This window comes from Schistocerca cancellata, chromosome 9 (genome assembly GCF_023864275.1).
Source record: "Schistocerca cancellata isolate TAMUIC-IGC-003103 chromosome 9, iqSchCanc2.1, whole genome shotgun sequence".
In the NCBI taxonomy this organism is placed as follows: Eukaryota; Metazoa; Arthropoda; class Insecta; order Orthoptera; family Acrididae; genus Schistocerca; species Schistocerca cancellata.
Window position 1 is genome coordinate 319,304,154 of NC_064634.1, and position 20,695 is coordinate 319,324,848.

Sequence of the window (20,695 nt, forward strand, 5' to 3'; positions counted from 1 at the left end):
CTGGCGTGCCACAGGGGAGTGTTATGGGACCCTTGCTTTTCACAATATATATAAATGACCTAGTAGATAGTGTCGGAAGTTCCATGCGGCTTTTCGCGGATGATGCTGTAGTATACACAGAAGTTACAGCATTAGAAAATTGTATCGAAATGCAGGAAGATCTGCAGCGGATAGGCACTTGGTGCAGGGTGTGGAAACTGATCCTTAACATAGACAAATGTAATGTATTGCGAATACATAGAAAGAAGGATTCTTTATTGTATGATTATATGATAGCGGAACAAACACTGGTTGCATTTACTTCTGTAAAATACCTGGGAGTACCCGTACGGAACGATTTGAAGTGGAATTATCATATAAAATTGTTGGTAAGGCGGGTGCCAGGTTGAGGTTCGTTGGGAGAGTCCTTAGAAAATGTAGTCCATCAACAAAGGAGGTGGCTTACAAAACACTCGTTCGACCTATACTTGAGTATTGCTCATCAGTGTGGGATCCGTACCAGGTCGGGTTGATGGAGGAGATAGAGAAGGTCCAAAGAAGAGCGGCGCGTTTCGTCACAGGGTTATTTGGTAAGCGTGATAGCGTTACGGAGATGTTTAGCAAACTCAAAGGGCAGACTCTGCAAGAGAAGCGCTCTGCATCGCGGTGTCCAGGTTTCGAGAGGGTGCGTTTCTGGATGAGGCATCGAATATATTACTTCCCCCTATTTATACCTCCCGAGGAGATCACTAATGTAAAATTTGAGAGATTCGAGCGCGCACGGAGGCTTTCCGGCAGTCGTTCTTCCCGCGAACCATACGCGACTGGAACAGGAAAGGGAGGTAATGACAGTGGCTAGTAAAGTGCCCTCCGCCACACACCGCTGGGTGGCTTGCGGAGTATAAATGTAGATGTAGATGTAGATGTAGCGTGCTTTCCACTGACCCCAGCCACTTGCGACTGAAGTGGTGTCAAGTGAGAGCTCATTGGAGGGTAAGGTGGACGTCCATTGTATTTTACGATGAAAGCTAGTTCAGCTGCGGTGCCAGTGACGGCCTGCAACAAACCTGTCCGCGTGATAGACACACTTGACCTATACGTGGAACAATAGCCTGTGGTGCAATTACGTGTAACAGCAGGGCCACTGTCGTGGTTATCCCACGCACCGTGACTGCAGATTTATTCGCCAGTCTGGTTATTCCACCCGTTGTGTTGCCGTTCGTGATCAGCGTTCCAGGAGATGTCTTCCAAGAGGACAACGCTCGCCCACATACCGCTGCTGTAACTCGACATGTAGCCTCGGCCTGCTAGATCACAGTCTTCAATCGACCACATACGAGACATCATCGAACTCCAGCGTCGTCCACAATTACAATTAAAAAAAAAAGTTCAAATGGCTCTGAGCACTATGTGACTTAACATCTGACGTCATCAGTCCCCTAGACTTAGAATTTCTTAAACCTAACTAACCTAAGGACATCACACATATCCATGCCCCAGGCAGGATTCGAACCTGCCACCGTAGCAGTCGCGCGGTTCCGGACTGAAGCGCCCAGAACCGCTCGACCACATTGGCCGGCTAGTATTAACCGTCAGTAGCTTATCTCGCACTTCCATAACATGTTATCTTGCAATGTTAATCGCTTTGCTATGTTCCCTAGACAAACATATTCGCGAAATTTCATTACTCTATATTAATTATTTTTTGGGATTGCAATTTTTCCCGTCAGTCTATATCGAGGTGCTGTTATCGTCAAGTTATAGAGGGAGAATTTGCTGACGTTCACAAGCAGTTTTTACAATTTACAGTCGCCCAATGAATGCACTTTTTTTTCTACTGGAATCTTATATTCTTCATGTGGATTTTGAAACAAGCTGTAAGAGAACTTCAACAAAATAACATGTACGAGAATTGATCAAAAAGTATCAAGATAACAGCGCCACAAGCCACTGTCCCGTACCAAATATAACGAAACATCTAACTCAGATCCGGTTCGTTTGTTTACTACCACCGCTGTCATACAAAGTGTTCAAAATGATGACCTTGAGCACAGCTACATGCTATAAAGTGATTTTGGAGAAACATTACCGCACGTTGGATTTCACCTGGAGTCAATGGTAACACAGGCCTGTTCTACGAGACATTTCACGATTGCAGGGGTTGTCCTTGTTCATTATAGACATCTTGTTTTAATTTTCGCCGCAGATAAAAAGTATAGAAGTTTTATGTTTGGATAGTGTGCAGGCCATTTTTAGTTTTCTGAACGATCTTTCCAGTGCTCTCCAAATCATCTATTAAGGGGGCCTTTCATTACATGTGCTGAATGGGAGCGACATTCATCTTCTTGGTACCATATTGACTCTCATTTCCAGTGGGAACTCTTCCCCATAAGAGCAGCAGCATATCTTACGAACTATATACTTGAGTGCATATTGGTGCCCATCAATAAAAATAGGGACCAATAATACGAGTCTTGAAAAACGAGCACTGAACATTGTTGCGTTGTTTTCATCCACTTCTGTGAGTGAACGTGTATTTTCACCTGATGCTTAGTGCATACTGCTAAGATTGACTTACCCATGGTTTGTAAACGATGCTTCTTCCCTGAACAAAATTTAGCATAGATACGCCGCCTCACTTCGCTCTTTTCCTAGACAACATTCGGAGAACTGTAACCAATTAGACCTATGAAAAACATTGCTATGAAGCTGTAGATGCAACGAAATATGAAGAGGATGAAATGCGATGGAATCCAGTGTTCGCAGAACACTCGTTTGGGATCGCTTTCGTACTTCCGAGATGCCTGTTAGTGAGTTTTGCATTGTTTTACTGCTGCTAAAATGCGAGTTTCTTTTCTTTCATCATCTGCTCTTCTTTTTCCTGAGCGTGTTTTATTCTTTACACTACCAACTTCTAGAATTCTTCCTATAATGTATGCAAAAAAAATTGTGAGTGCTTAGACACGACCTGGATACTCTTCAACGCACAAACGCAACGCTGCTTCAATAGTTCACGACATTCGACACAATCTACTAAAAAGAATAAAAGGAAGAAAAAATGACCAAATGAAGTTAATACGATAATTATAATAACGCGGCAAAGTCGTATAAACAAACAAAATTATATTTAAACCAATTAATTCAATAAAAATTACGATCACAGTGATTTTGATAAAGATGTAAAAAATTATAAAAGTGACACTCGTTGGGCTTCGAATCCATAATCTTTAATATACCACCCAAGCGACGGATACGTTGTTTTCAAGGCTTTAGTGGGTAGAGGGTAACGAAAAATTCTCTTTTGTCGATTACCTGTAAAAAAGGACGGTCAAGGTGTGATACCTGAGACCGTGACCTAGCACACCATATAGGTGGTTTCAAAATGTCTGTACTACCGCAGGGGCACTCTCTTTGTGCAGGGTTCAAATGGTTCAAATGGCTCTGAGCACTATGCGGCTTAACTTCTGAGGTCATGAGTCCCCTAGAACTTAGAACTAATTAAACCTAACTAACCTAAGGACATCACACACATCCATGCCCGAGGCAGGATTCGAACCTGCGACCGTAGCGGTCGCCCGGCTCCAGACTGTAGCGCCTAGAACCACATGGCCACTCCGGCCGGCCTTTGTGCAGGGATACGAGACATTTTGAAATAACGTAATATACAAGAATATTTGGGAAAGCGCATGTATAGGATACAACACTTGCGTTATCATTACAAAATGATAAACTGACTACTTCCTAAAGATGAAATTGGAAAGATGTGCTCCCTTTTGGCGTTCACATTCTAACAGCCAGCAATGGAAACTCCGGAGTGCTCGTTATAGCATGCCCCGGCGAATGATGGTGATTTCGTTCTTCAACCTCCTGGATAGTAGACACTGCATTTAAGACGAAAACGATCGTACGGCATCACTGGCCGGGAGGCCACTCTGGGGTTGTTCGGTCGCTCAGTGCAAGTCTTCTTATTTGACCCACTTCGGCGACTTGAGTGTCGATGATGAGGACAACACAACAGCTTGTCCTCGGGTAGTTAAAATCACCGCCCCTGCCGGGAACTGACTCGGGCCTGCTGGAACGCCGTTAGCCGCGCTGATCACTCAGTTAAGGAGGCGGACATTGCTTTTAAGATGTCCCCACAAGAAGAAATCGCGCACACTAAGATCAGCGGATCTCCCAGGTCATGAAATGTTACCGTTACGTGAAATGACGCGCATTCCAAACAGCTGGCGAATGGCTTTCATCATTGAGCAGTATGCTACGTAGCTCCGTGCTGTTGAAATCGGGCAGCCTCGGTGTAAAAAACATCAACATACCGAGCGGATGTTACTATTCATAAATTTAGACGACATTATGTTACTGTTGTTACAATGACTGTCCTCACGTTCAGTAAGTACGGGCAATGACACCATGACATGATACAGCACACCATACTGTAACCTTGGCGCTATGTAACGGACGTTCGTGAGACTCCCATTGATTTTTCCGTGCGCAGCAACGGAAATCCCGTTAGTAACGTATCCGTTAAGGTGGAAGTGGGCTTCGTCTGACGTCCATATTTTATTAAGGAAGCTTGCCGTCGTCGTTGATTTTGGCCAAGACCGGTTCGCTGAACACCCCACCCGACGCAAGGTCTCTTGCACATCTGTAACTTATAGGGTGGAACTTTATTTTATGCAATATTCTATATGAGCTTCGTTGCAAGAACACTAACGCAGATGCGTGTTGTCTAGATGAAAACTAACAGCAGCAATGTTATCTGGGCTATACGTATCGTTCGAACGTCATCTAGAGGCTTCTTTTCCAAGGCTGAACCAGTTTCTTTCAGAACCGCACACCCACCTTGCAATCACATGAGCAGATGGGACACACGTCCATGACGTTCTAGGTGGTACTGCTGTCGAAATACTTTGTGCAGCAATCACATTGTCACCCTGCTTGTAAAAGCTCTCGCAGCAATTGCACGTTCTGTACCAATCCAATGAGGCATGACAGAAACATCAAAAGAAACTGCCCTCACGGCTATACAGGTTAAATGGAGAATTCGTAGGGGTCCAAAAAAATATATCCACTGTTTAAAAGTCCTTAACTGGCAAACTAATTGACGGAGTTGTCTCATCTTTGGCAGTGTAATAGTCTGTAGTTCCGGCAATCGCCACACAAGCGTTGTAATGTGTTGTTTTGTTTTGTCAGATGACAGTTGCCAGATAGTCAGTGTTTTGTTCTTAGTTGCACCTAGTTACTCGACTAAACATGGCTGGCGCAAGGCTTACGTTCGATGGAAGGAAGTCAGTTTTGAAGTGGTATTTTAAGTACGAAAACATTAATGAGGTTCAATGGCAATGGCGAAATGAGTATCAAACAGAGCCACCGACACGTTTAACGATTCGTCGCATTCGAGACAAATTTGAAGCCGAAGGCTGTGTTAAAGATGTACACAAACAACGAAGTGGACGACCTGTAACAGTAACACGTCCAGGTAACTCCCGTCGTGTGTTACAATTCACTCGCTCACCACAGAAGTCTGTGAGACAGTGTGCCCGTTTAACTGGAGTGAATCGCTCAAGTTTGCTAAGAGTAAAAAATGGTTCAAATGGCTCTGAGCACTATGGGACTTAACGACTGAGGTCATCAGTCTCCTAGAACTTAGAACTACTTAAACCTAACCAACCTAAGGACATCACACACATCCATGCCCGAGGCAGGATTCGAACCTGCGACCGGAGGGTCGCGCGGTTCCAGACTGTAGCGCCTAGAACCGCTCGGCCACACCGGCCGGCCTTGCCAGGAGTAAATGTGTGGTGTGGGTTGTCTTACCGGGGCTTGATTGGGCCATTCTTCTTTGACGGCACATTTACCGGTGAGATGTACCTTCAGAAGCTTCAGACATCCATTTTACCTGCCATCCGAGACTTGTATGGAGACGGAAGAGTTTACTTTCAACAAGATGGTGCCCCAGCCCACTACCAAAATCGTGTTAGGGCGTATCTCGACGAAAATCTACCAGGAAGACGGAAAGGCCGTAGAGATGCTATGGTGTATCCACCACGTTCCACAGACCTAACTCCTGTGGACTTTTACCTGTGGGGGAACACTGAAGGACGTCGTTTATCGACAAAAGCCGCGCACATTGGATGAACTTCGAGAATCCATCGTACATTCATGCACGAATATCCAACTGAACACGTTGCAGTCAGTAGTTCATGCTGCGATTCGGCGGCATCTTTTGTGTATGGATGTTAATGGTGAGCATTTCGAACACCTACAGTGATATCTTTAAGTTGCGCTTTACGCTACACTTTCACCAAAAATGAGACAACTTCGTCAATTAGTTTGCAAGTTATGGACAACAGTGGATACATTTTTTTGGACCCCTCTGTATTACGCCTGCATTTCCTACGTGTATATTCGTGAGTCCTAACTTGTAATGTATGACATCTATACACTAGAGTGATTTGTGTGTCTTTTATAGCCCATGTATGCTCTGGGAGGACTGCTGACGAACCGGCAGCGGTTACAGTCGGAGTAGGGCGGGCCACCTAGTGGCCCCTCACCTGTGCCTCTGGTTGCCCAGATTTGAGAGCCTGTTGCGTGACTGCCGCAACATGTCGTAAAACTGCTACCCCGTCAGTCTGATATGGTCCCTTAACAGAGGGGCAGCTGTGGCCTCATGCAGGTCCAGTACAGGTAATTCCCGTGGTACATGCAAAGCGACGCACAGAAAGCTGTTTTTCAGACCTTGAAGTCGCCGAATATGCGTGTCAGCTGCATTCCCCCACACTAAAACCGCGTGTAGCAGCACTGGTTGGATCAATGCTAGATACAGCGTGCTTCCTTAGTGTGGTGCATTTAATAGTATGTAAAGTGCCTGCAAACGGCTAAGCGCTGTTCTCCTAACCTCTCTGATATGTGGCCCTCTAGTGAGGTGCCTGTCTCATATTACGCCGAGATACTTCACCGTGCAAGACAACAGGATGAGGTCTCCCATGATCCGCACTGGTTGAAGATCTAATAATCAAGCCTGGCTTTTGTTGGCATTAAACTTAAGTTGCCACTTCGTGGCCCAGGCTCCCAAGGACGTCACAGGTTGCCTACAGGATGATGATCTGTTTGGGGGGCGCTCAACTGCGTGGTCATCAGCACCAGTACGAACTCCCAATTTTTACACAGTCCAATGTAGCCACTGTCACGAAGATGATGAAAAGATGAAGACAACACAAATACCCAGTCCCCGAGCAGAGAAAATCCCCAACCCACCGGGAATCGAACCCGGGACCCCGTGAACCAGATGCAACAACGCTAGCCACTTTTTCTTTTTTTTGTTCGTTTTTTTAAATTACAGAGGCTAACCAGCTCTCTGACGGAACACGCTGAGCTATCGTGCCGGTAAAAATCGTGGGACTGACATCACCAGACCACGAGCTGCGGACACCGCCTATAGGCGGAGGGGTACAACTTCCTATATGCACCACGCGAAAAGAGCGGTATCGTCCGCATACAGCACTAACGACGCTCTCTTCGCTTACGTATGTCAGAGGTATATAGGATGTACACCAGAGGAGCAAGGACAGACCCATGTGGCACTTCTGTTCGTATAGGCCAAGCTGTTGAAATGCCATCTTTGACACAGACATTTAAAGTGCGATCACGCAAATGTTACGCGGTAAGCCGAATTTTCCGCGTCGGTATAACCAGTAGAAAAAGTTTCTAAAGGAGGCCCTAGTGTCGCACACTATCGAATGTCTTCGAGATGTCAGGAAGTACCGCCCCTGAGTACTTCCCACGCTGCAAGGCGCCCACAGTGTCCTCCACAAGCCGCAGTAGTTGCTGTTGCGTGCGACGCCTGTGCAGAAAAGCAAACAGTTCGGCTGGTGTCAGATTTCTGTTGACGTGGTCCATAAGTATCTTAATATACAGGGTGGTCCATTGATAGTGACCGGACCAAATATCTCACGAAATAAGCATCAAACGAAAAAACTACAAAGAACGAAACTCGTCTAGCTTGAAGGGGGAAACCAGATGGCGCTATGGTTGGCCCGCTAGATGGCGCTGCCATAGGTCAAACGGATATCAACTGCGTTTTTTTTAAATAGGAACCCCCATTTTTATTACATATTCGTGTAGTACGTGAAGAAATATGAATGTTTTAGTTGGACCACTTTTTTCGCTTTGTGATAGATGGCGCTGTAATAGTCACGAACGTATAAGTACGTGGTATCACGTAACATTCCGCCAGTGAGGACGGTATTTGCTTCGCGATACATTACCCGCGTTAAAATGGACCGTTTACCAATTGCGGAAAAAGTCGATATCGTGTTGATGTATGGCTATTCAGATCAAAATGCCCAACGGGCGACTATGTATGCCGCTCGGTATCCTGGACGACATCATCCAAGTGTCCGGACCGTTCGCCGGATAGTTACATTATTTAAGGAAACAGGAAGTGTTCAGCCACATGTGAAACGTCAACCACGACCTGCAACAAATGATGATGCCCAAGTAGATGTTTTAGCTGCTGTCGCTGCTAATCCGCACATCAGTAGCAGACAAACTGCGTGAGAATCGGGAATCTCAAAAACGTCGGTGTTGAGAATGCTACATCAACACCGACTGCACCTGTACCATATTTCTATACACCAGGAATTGCATGGCGACGACTTTGAACGTCGTTTACAGTTCTGCCACTGGGTACAAGAGAAATTAAGGGAGGATGACAGATTTTTTCACGCGTTCTATTTAGCGACGAAGCGTCATTCAGCAACAGCGGTAACGTAAACCGGCATAATATGCACTATTGGGCAACGGAAAATCCACGATGGCTGCGACAAGTGGAACATCAGCGACCCTGGCGGGTTAATGTATGGTGCGGCATTATGGGAGGAAGGATAATTGGCCGCCATTTTATCGATGACAATCTAAATGGTGCAATGTATGCTGATTTCCTACCTGAAGTTCTACTGATGTTACTAAACGACGTTTCACTGCATGACAGAATGGCGATGTACTTCCAACATGATGGATTTCCAGCACATAGCTCGCGTGCGGTTGAAGCGGTATTGAATAGTATATTTCATGACAGGTGCAATGGTCGTCGAAGCACCATACCTTGGCCCGCACGTTCACCGGATCTGACGTCCCCGGATTTCTTTCTGTAGGGAAAGTTGAAGGATATTTGCTATCGTGATCCACCGACAACGCCTGACAATATGCGTCAGCGCATTGTCAATGCATGTGCGAACATTACGGAAGGCGAACTACTCGTTGTTGAGAGGAATGTCATTACACGTATTGCCAAATGCATTGAGGTTGACGGACATCATTTTGAGCATTTATTGCATTAATGTGGTATTTACAGGTAATCACTCTGTAACAGTATGCTTTCTCAGAAATGATAAGTTCACAAAGGTACATGTATCACATTGGAACAACCGAAATAATATGTTCAAACGTACCTACGTTCTATGTTTTAATTTAAAGAACCTACCTGTTACCAACTGTTCGTCTAAAATTGTGAGGCATATGTTTGTGACTATTACAACGCCATCTATCACAAAGTGGTCCAACTAAAACATTCATATTTCTTTACGTACTACACGAATATGTTATAAAAAATGGGGGTTCCTATTTTTAAAAATGCAGTTGATATCTGTTTGACCTATGGCAACGCCATCTCGCGGGCCAACCATAGCGCCATCTGGTTTCCCCCTTCAAGCTAGACAAGTTTCGTTCTTTGTAGTTTTTTCGTTGGACGCTTATTTCGTGACATATTTGGCCCGGTCACGATAAATGGACCACGCTGTATAGGTGCTCAAAGACTTTTGAAAAGAAAGCTTATAGCCCTGTAATTTTTCTGCAGCAATGCGTCCTTCCCGATTTTAGGGACGGTAGCCAGCTCTGCATGTATCCATGCAGATTGATTGTCACCAGTCCTTACAAAATGATTGAAAATATTGTCCAGAGGTCGGAGAGCAGCAAGTGACAACTGCCTAAGCATGGCATGCTCCACTTGTCACAGCCTCCAACCTTCTTGGGATTTAAGATTTCGAGTTGTTGTTGTACCTCCTCCTAAAGTATGGCTTCTATTGGATCTTCTGGTGCCGGCTATGTCGCAAGGAAGAGAGTCAAACGTTGCTACACTGGCTGGACGTGTGCTTCATCGATAACATCATCAACTGACATGAAGTTCCCAGAATGAGATTTTCACTATGCAGCGGAGTGTGCGCTGATATGAAACTTCCTGGCAGATTAAAATTGTGTGCTGGGCCGAGACTCGAACTCGGGACCTTTGCCTTTCGCGGACAAGTGCTCTACCAACTGAGCTACCCAAGCACAACTCACAGCTTTACTTCTGCCAGTACCTCGTCTCCTACCTTCCAAACTTTACAGAAGCTCTCCTGCGAACCTTACGGGACTACGACTCCTGAAAGAAAGGACATTGCGAAGACATGGCTTAGCCACAGCCTTAGCCACACCAGGTTCGACATCATTAGGATCAGGAACGCTGTCAAGTGAGTGCTGTAGGTTCGCACGGAACTGCTTCCAATCTACACTCCACTCCGTCGATCTCCACATCAAAAGTAACCGCGAGATGATCCGGTGGAACGGAACATTATGTCGCAGCTCTCACAGCAATTACACGTCCCGTACGACTCCAGTGGCAATGGCGTCCACAGCTACGCAGCGGTTCCGAACAACTGCCGCCACTACAGTGTTGACAAGTCTAACGTTCAAAATTTCGCACCCCGCAGTTGAGTTCTGGAAAGAAGTGTGGCAACTTCCGCGGCGCGGACACGCGAGCAGACGCGGAGCGAGGTGGCTGGCTGGACGCACGGCCGAGGCCACGCTAGGCCAGCAACCCCGGCCGTTACTGGGTCAGTCGCGCGGCCGAGCCAGCCACATGGCACGTCCGCTGTTTCACCGCACTTCACTCCACTCTGCCCATCACGTTTTATACGGATTACGTGGCCGTGACAGTGAAAGCTGATTTCGCCTCTTTCGCATCTACCAAAGGTGCGGTTGGCCCAGTCGCACTGTGGGCACTATTTTCTTTTCTACATTTGGTATCCCATTTAATCGTTAAAGCAAGAGTGTCATTCCCATTCGTCAGAAGTGGAACGGCACTGATGTACCGAACGATACACATACACGAGGGAGAGTCAGACATTATCTACACTTTCGTTATAACACACCTTCAAAAAATTCACCCTGTCCCTTTTGCGTATTGCAGTGTCAGAACACGTAAAGCGTGCGATACACTTTCCCGCTTCCGCCAAATTCGGTAACGGTATGCTTTATAACGGAATGTAGTCGAATTAAATCGGGTGATGCTGCGGGAATGAGACGCTTAACGTAGTAAATGAGTTTTGCTATTTGGGGAGCATAATAACTGATGATGGTCGAAGTAGAGAGGATATAAAATGTAGACTGCCAATGGCAAGGAAAGCGTTTCTGAAGAAGAGAAGTCTGTGAACATCGAGTATAGATTTAAGTGTCAGGAAGTCGTTTCTGAAAGTATTTGTATGGAGTGTAGCCATGTATGGAAGGGAAACGTAGACGATAAATAGTTTAGACAAGAAAATATAAGCTTTCGAAATGTGGTGCTACAGAAGAATGCTGAAGATTAGATGGGTAGATCACGTAACTAATGAGGAGGTATTGAAGTGGAGAGAAGAGAAATTTGTGGCACAACTTGACTAGAAGAAGGGATCAGTTGGTAGGGCATATTCTGAGGCATCAAGGGATCACCAATTTAGTATTGGAGGGCAGCGTCGAGGGTAAAAATCTTAGACCAAGAGATGAATACACTAAACAGATTCAGAAAGATGTAGGTAGCAGTAGGTACTGGGAGATGAAGAACCTTGCACAGGATAGAGTAGCATGGAGATCTGCGTCAAACCAGTCTCTGGACTGAAGACCACAACAACAACATGCTTTATTTTTATTATGTTTACCGTTGCAGATGATTTGTGTGTTTTGTTTCATGTTCATTGCCCAAAACTCCAGCGGAGCGACATCCATCCAGAACAAACACCAGAATTTCCCGTCAGACAAATGTGTGACGCGAGTCTGCGATTACGAGAAGATCGGCTTCGACCGACTGCGGAAACTGCAGAAGTTGTTAAGATAGTAAAAAAAAATTAGGGAGAAGTAAAATTAGGCACCTCCCTTTGAATCACTCTCGAGTTTACTTCGAAGTAACTTTTTGCAGAATGAGTTTTTTACTCTGCAGCGGAGCGTGTGCCGGTATGAAACTTCCCCGCAGGTGAAACCTGTGTGCCGGACCACGATTCTAACCTTCGAGCTTTGCCTTTAGCGGGCAAGTGTTCCACCGACTGAGCTACCCAAACACGACTCACGAGTCGTCCTCACAGCTTTACTTCCGCCACTGAACCTATTTACATTTCAACTAGGTAAAAGCCTGTATAAAGCACGTTCTAAAAGAATACAATTATTGCACCCGCAGTGGAGTACTTTGACTGACTTGAAGAAAAAAGTTTACCCGCAAAAGATTAACTGGACGTCTATCGATTAAATTGAAGCACATTTAATTTTTTTATTGAAAACGTTTACCACAGAGATTCTGACAGGCTGGTTTAACTTTTCTACGCTGACTATATGTCACTCCATGAAAGTGTCGATTTACCAAAAAATCGACATATCCTCTGTTATATAGCAAAGCTAACTACTAATTTTTTAAAGTTCATCAAAGTAAAATGGTACAGTATTATCATATATATTTCGGCGGTTCCGTGTAATACCATCTTTTACTTATAGAAACTTCTTGAAACTATCATATACCACGGCATAAAACTTGTGCTATTTAGGAGTTGCATTATTTAATGAATATTTTTACGTTAGCTCCACCTGAGCGAAAATCAATCTCCAAAAGTCACCTGACGGTGTGTGGCGGAGGGTCTTCTGGTACCACTAACTGATTCCCCTTCCCTGTACTATTCGCGAATGGCGCATGGGCAGAATGATTTTCGGTGAGCCTCTGTGTTCTCTCATTTCTCATCGTGGTTTTCTCGTAGATGTATGTAGCAGCAAGTAATATGTTGTCCAGCTCTTGCTGAAAGAGCTGTTAAAATTTCAGTAGAGAGCATCTCCCTGATGCACATGGCACATCATCTCTCTTATAAAGTCTGCAACTTGAATTTGTTGGCATCTCTATAACGATCTCGCTCCGACTAAACGATCCCATAGCCAAACACACTGTTTTTCGTTGGTTCTCCTCTGGCCCATCTTTCAGTCCTCCCTAGTAAGGATCCCTGATTGATGAACGATACACAACAATCGGCCGAACAAACATCTTGTAAGCCACTTCCTTCGGGGATTAGCTACATTCCCTTGAGATTCTTCCTATGAATCTGCCTGGCATCTGCTTTTCCTACTATTCGTTTTATGTGAACATTCCAATTAAGATCGCTCTAGATAATTACTCCTAGATATTTTACGGTAGATACTGTTTTCAGCAATTTGTCATCAATAGTGTAGTTTCACAGTAGTGGATCACATTAACGGAAAGTAAAGGCTGTTTTCCACAGTTTATCAGAAAATGTACGAGCGTCACTCCAAAAGAAATGCACACTACTTTTTTTAAAAATCCATTTCTTATTCTGTGTTTGAAAGTTTTACAGTGTGTAGATACATCCTTTAGGAACAATATTTTCATTTGTCCACATAATTTCCATCTCTCTCAACTGCGTTACGCCATCTTGGAACCAGCGCCTGTATACCCGCACGGTAAAATTCTGAACCAACCTGTTGGAGCCCCTGTTTGGCAGCGTGCACAAGGGAGTCATCTTCAAACCTTGTTCCACGAAGTGAGTGTTTCAGTTTCCCAAACAGATGATAGTCACATGGAGCCAGGTCAGGACTGTAGGTGGGTGTTTCAGTGTTGTCCATCCGAGTTTTGTATCGCTTCCATGGTTTTTTGACTGACATGTGGCAGTGCAACAGCAAAACATCCTGCTTTTGCCGATATGGTCGAACACGACTCAGTCGAGCTTGAAGTTTCTTCAGTGTCGTCACATATGCATCAGAATTTATGGTGGTTCCACCTGGCATGATGTCCACAAGCAAGAGTCCTTCGAAATCGAAAAACAACGTAGCCGTAACTTTTCCAGCAAAAGGTGTGGTTTTCAATTTTTTTTCTTGGGTGAATTTACATGATGCCACTCCATTGATTGCCTCTTCGTCGCCGGTGAAAAATGATGGAGGCATGTTTCATCACTTGTCACAGTTCTTCCAAGAAATTCATCTCCACCATTTTCGTACTGTTCCAAAAGTTTGCTGCATACCGTTTTTCTGTTTTCTTTGTGAGTCACTCAACATCCTGGGAACCAACCTGGCACAAACTTTTTTTAACGCCAACACTTTCAGTATTCTGCAAACATTTCCTTCCCCTATCCCAACACAGAGTGACAATTCGTTCACTGTGATGCGTCTGTCAGCAGTCACCAATTCGTTAACTCTCTGCACATTGTCTGGAGTGTGTGCAGTACGAGGCCAGCCGCTGCGAGGACAATCCTCAATATTGCTGTGCCCACTTTCATCACGTGACCTGCTTGCCCACCGACTAACTGTAATGCGATCGACAGCAGCATCTCCATACACCTTTTTCAACCTCTTGTGGATGTTTCCCACAGTCTCGTTTTTACAGCACAGGAATTTTATGACAGCACGTTGCTTCTGACGAACGTCACGTGTAGCAGCCATCTTGAAGACATGCTGTGACGGCTTCACTCACGGGGACAGGTTGAACTAAGTTTGAAAACAAGCGGGAAGGATGTATCTATACACAGTAAAACTTTCACACGTGCAGAATGAAAACTGTATTTTTCAAAAATAGTGTGGATTTCTTTTGGAGTGACCCTCGTATGTGAACTTTACAAGCATTAAAAGGTGTCTTAGTAGTGAAGACCTGATCAAAAAAAAAAAGTAAACGAAAACTACAACATGGAGGCAGTGCCGATCTCCCGATGGATTGTGGGGATCAAAACTTTACTTTTATCGCTACAGCGTGCGTAAAATTACAACATACACGTTTACAGTTGTTAAATGGTACCCGCAACAACAGCTTGAATCCAGCTGAGTTACACGGTGGATGACTTCGTCTACAGAAAATACTGGCCAGGTCCGAGTATGACTCGCGCACTGAGGTCTACAGCACATCGGAAGTGGTCCTCTGGGGCTTTTACGCGTCACGCTGAACACGTAGCCCCAGAGGAACGCCAGACGCAGCCATTTCATTCCATTTACAGCAACTGTGGCAGAACCTCGATGCAAATCGAAATCTAGGCTGCTCCACTGGTCGGGCTGGCGGAACTGGCGCCTCCGGCGACGTCTGCTGCCAGAGGGAAGTCGTGTCTGCCAATTATGCGTCATGACTAGCCAAGCCGCGAGCCGACAGGCGACCCGGACGCTACCGACTGCCAGTCCGGCGCAGCGGCACACTTCTGGGTCGCCGCCATCCGCTCGAGCAGCGGAAAACGTCACACGGGCGCACGAGGCGACAGCTCTGCTAGCGGAACGGATTGCAAGTTTCCGCGTCGACAGCCAAAGCCATTCATTTTCCGCACATAAGCGGGCGACCATCCTACTGCTTTTTAGGCTCTGAATCCGAGACTCAATCCGCGTATTACGGGAAGAAAATTGTTTGCAGCCCATTTGCAGATAGCTCCAACTGCTATTTACACTGCTACCATACTGATCCTACGACTTATCTTAGAAGCTAGATTAAGAAAAGGCAAACCTACGTTTATAGCATTTGTAGACTTAGAGAAAGCTTTTGACAATGTTGACTGGAATACTCTCTTTCAAATTCTGAAGGTGGCAGGGGTAAAACACAGGGAGCGAAAGGCTATTTACAATTTGTACAGAAACCAGATGGCAACTACAAGAGTGGAGGGGCATGAATGGGAAGCAGTGTTTGTGAAGGGAGTGAGACAGAGTTGTAGCCTCTCCCCGATCTTGTTCAATCTGTATATTGAGCAAGCAGTAAAGGAAGCAAATGAAAAATTCGGAGTAGGTATTAAAATCCATGGAGAAGAAATAAAAACTTCGTTCGCCGATGACACTGTAATTCTGTCAGAGACAACAAAGGACTTGGAAGAGCAGCTGAACGGAATGGACAGGGTCTTAAAAGGACGGTATAAGATGAACATCAACAAAAGCAAAACAAGAATAATGGAATGTAGTCGAGTTAACTCGGATGGTGCTAAGGGAATTAGATTAGGAAAGGAGACACTTAAAGTAGTAAAGGAGTTTTGCTATTTGGGGAGCAAAATAACTGATGATGGTCGAAGTAGAGAGGATATAAAATGGAGACTGCCAATGGCAAGGAAAGCGTTTCTGAAGAAGAGAAGTTTGTTAACATCGAGTATAGATTTAAGTGTCAGGAAATCGTTTCTGAAAGTATTTGTATGGAGTGTGGCCATGAATGGAAGTGAAACGTGGACGATAAATAGTTTGGACAAGAAGAGAGTAGAAGCTTTCGAAATGTGGTGCTACAGAAGAATGCTGAAGATTAGATGGGTAGATCACGTAACTAATGAGGAGGTATTGAAGTGGAGAGAAGAGAAATTTGTGGCACAACTTGACTAGAAGAAGGGATCAGTTGGTAGGGCATATTCTGAGGCATCAAGGGATCACCAGTTCAGTATTGGAGGGCAGCGTAAAGGGAAAATCATAGAGGGAGACCAAGTGATGAATACATTAAACAGATTCAGAAAGATGTAGGTTGCAGTGGGTACTGGAAGATGACGAACCTTGCACAGGATAGAGTAGCATGGAGAGCTGCATCAAACCAGTCTCAGGACTGAAGACCACCACCACAACAACAACAACAACAACAACAACGAGACGAAGGCCTGAGTCAGAACATTGTACGAACATACCTCCCTCACACCTACAAGCAAAGGCTCCCAGAACTTTAGCGTACAAATGGTAGAGTTTTCTAAACTGTTTTGAGATCAAAAACTAATGGTCGGAATTAACGTTTACGAGAGTGGTGTGATAAGTTTGGTAAATTTCCGTAAAAGTATTGAACATTTTTGATGCACCTTCATGGCTGGTAAGCTTGATTATTCCATGCATCGTATAAAATATTTTAGCAATGTACAGCGTACGTTCATTATTGACAGCCACCTCAATGTCTCGACTGCGATTGAAAATTGGAGAAACCAAGTTTCGTGCTGTTATTAAACATTTTCTTTTGACGGGTTGGACTGATGCACAGATCAAAACAGAACTGGAGGAAGCTCACGCAAACACTCTACACAATTATTGAAAACCATTTACTTTCGGATTCATGAACTTAGACGTGGTCGGTCAAGCACCGAAGACGAACCGCGCTCCTGCCGCCCAGTTGATGTTATCACAAAGGAAATCTCTAACAAAATCAATGGTACGCTAATGTTAGACCACCAAATAAAAATTCGTGATTGCTGAGACTATAGGCGTCTCAGCTGAACGAGTGCATAATATCGTGTGCGGAGAAATGGTTATACAGAAGCTGTGTCCGAGATGGGTTCCGCGATTGCTAACAGTCAACAGCGCATTAGGCACATTTCAACATAATGTCTGGCGATGTTTCAGCGCAACCCGTAAGACTTTTTGCGCAAATTTGTGACTGCCGATAAAACCTGGATTTATCATTAGACATCAGAGTCAAAATGGCAGTTAAAACAACAGACAAAGGCTGATGAAACTGCACTGAAGAAGGCAAAGACCATTTTGTCAGCTACTGAAGAGGTGGCCTTTTTGCGGGGTGGGGATACCCAAGGAATAATCCTCACAGACCCTGGGAAAAAAGCAGAACCATGACTGGACCCTATTCCGTTTCATTGACGGATCGTTTGAAACTTGAGCTGGCTGAAGAAAGACTAAGGTCGGCACGCAAAAAAGTAATCTCTTTCACTAGGACAATGCGCCATCCAACACATCAGCGTTAACAATGGCGAAAATGCCTGAATTGGGCTGTGAATTGGTTCATCATCCACCCTGTTCAGCAGACGTAGTGCCAAGTGGCTTCCTTCTGATTCCCAGCTTTAAACTTTGTCTTGCAGGAAAGAAATTTTCATCAAGTGATGAAGTGATGGTTGCAGTCAATGAGTATTTTGCAGAGTTTGATAAAACGTTTTTTCGGATGGGATGAGAAAGCTGGTGGATCGCTGGACCAAGTGTATATCACTCGAAGGAGACTGTCGGCAAGTAAGGTGAGTTGTTTACGAAATAGACACTTTTATTGCTTTTTACCTTTTCAAACCAACCTCCTAATTTAGTATTGATGTAAACTATATACACCTCATCTAGCAGGACAGCCGCACGTGTTAACGCAACGCTTTCGGGATTTGGGCAGGTGCACCAACGGATTCAAGAAGAGGGCTGGTGTGTCGGCCAGCCTGGATGTGGTTTTTAGGCTGTTTCCCCACATCATACTAGGTAAATACTAGGCTAGTACTCATGTCTCGCCTCAGCTACACGATTCACAAACATTTAGAAAAGCGTTTAAACACTTTCACGTGGAAAACACTATAAACAAATAGTTGGGGTACACATCTTCCTCCCGGAGGGGTAACCAGCTGGCGACAGGAAGGACATATGGCCACCCCTTAAATGAACCCTGCCAAATCAGTTGCCGACCTCGCGTAGATATGGAACAAAGGTAAAAGAAAAAGAAGAAAGGAAAAACAAGAAGATAAATTATATACGCATCATGACAACCTCGTCAGTGAACAGAATGAAGTAAGCTTGGGACCACAGAACTCGAATGATCCATTAACAGAAGTGAACTCTGGATTTAAGTGTGTCTCGGATTCAGGATCGATACTATGGCGAGGGAGGAGGGAGCTATATTTGTGTTACTGGCTCTTCATCCACGCCTCCTATCTCTCACCATATATTACTTCCAGTCACCCATTATTTCAATATGTCGCAGATGTCTGTGACTTTTAAAATAATTATTTGCTTACTTCAGATCCTTTAACAAGACTTCCAAGAAATTACAAGTCAGGAAAATACATAATTGGAAAAGCATTCGTCGGCAAATTTGAAATTTACATGTCATGAAATCCATCGAAGAATTATAATAACAATGAGCTTTCACTTCTTTGACAATGTCATCATTTAGTGCGCACTCATCAAAAATGGTTCAAATGGCTCTGAGCACTATGGGACTTAACATCTATGGTAATCAGTCCCCTAGAACTTAGAACTACTTAAACCTAACTAACCTAAGGACAGCACACAACACCCAGCCATCACGAGGCAGAGAAAATCCCTGACCCCGCCAGGAATCGAACCCGGGGACCCGGGCGTGGGAAGCGAGAACGCTACCGCACGATCACGAGATGCGGGCGTGCGCACTCATTATCGATTTTTCTCTTAGCGCTACGACTGTGAACACAGATCAGCAGACTACGGCAACGCGAGCTTGTAAATGGAGGGGACGCAGTTTCTTTTAGTCACCCGATCTGTTACGCTTTTCTTAATTAAAGGTCTTTCCCTTCCCGTAATCAACTTCCAGCGGTGTGCTGGTTCTACTTGTGGGCTCAAAAAGACTTGCTATGGGCATGGGGGGAAACAAGACTCAAAGGCAAGGAGTACGGAACGATTCACCCGTCGGTCCTTTATTCCACGATCTCATATAAATTCGAAAGATAAGACCCTAGCGTCTCCGATAGGCAGACTCAAATTTAATTACGGATGTTTTCGTAAACATCTTCACCTAAAGCAAATCGTACATAGGCCTTTCTGCTCTTGTGGAGAAGAGGACGCACATCGTGTTTTATTTCGGTGCGCCAGACTATATGAATATATTACAGTCTTGTTACAAGAACTTGTGAAGCTTCGTCGTACTTTGCCAAACAGCGAGACGGGTTTCTTAGAAACAAAGGATCATAGATTTTTCCACGCTATTTAGTGATTCACTGTTGCCGCAGGTATCCACATTTAAGGCCAGAATATCGCTGGCACAGGACTGCACAAATTCTATAAAATTAGATTTTACAACAGCTGTATATTTTGCGTCACCCGATCAATGACAATCTTGAACGTCACTTATAAAGTAAGTAGACTTCTTTCCTAGCAGACAGTCATCTCCTGACGAAGAAAATGAGGGTGCTTTTCGAAAGCATGAGTTTTAACTCCGATTTTGTGCGGCCTGAACAACAAGAAGATTTTATACTCTAAATATTATAAATTTGTAGACTGATAAACTGTTAGCTGCTGAGCAATACAAAGACCTCGTACTGCCTGAAATTATTCACTTTCGACCACTAGCTCCTTATCTCATAATACTCTGTTTAGAAACATTTAACATCTATATGAATTTCACTACTCTCATCGTGAGGAGGAGGTGATTTGTTCTACTGATAACCACTCTCTGGCCTATTCCACGGGGGTACAAAGAGGAGGAAGGGAAAAAAGAAACAAGGTGTATGCTTCAGTAAGGGCTGAAGCCCTCCCACGGTACCTAAACGTTATTTCACAAAATTAGGTAAGCTACACAGTAGCACTTTCCTTCAGATTGACATGCGTGGAGAGCGACTAGAAGGGGCTTGAACTGAATGGCAACTACACTGAAAAAGCATCACAAAACAGGGGGACCGGAATACGAAACAAAAATTACACGATGTAGTAAAATCCAGAGAGTATCAATACAACTCTTTACATAATGTGTTAATGTCTACACCCAACAAGACGCTCTGTTGCT

At 44.6% G+C, this 20,695-nt stretch overlaps 1 protein-coding gene and 1 non-coding gene across 2 annotated transcripts in view; both read right to left on the bottom strand.

Annotated features, from left to right (window-relative positions):
- LOC126100465 (uncharacterized) overlaps window positions 1–20,695 on the bottom strand; it is a 164,161-nt gene that overhangs the window by 105,873 nt on the left and 37,593 nt on the right. The window lies entirely within an intron of this gene.
- Trnas-cga (transfer RNA serine (anticodon CGA)) lies at window positions 10,235–10,309 on the bottom strand. Its single transcript has one exon. It is a non-coding gene; the product is annotated as a tRNA-Ser (tRNA).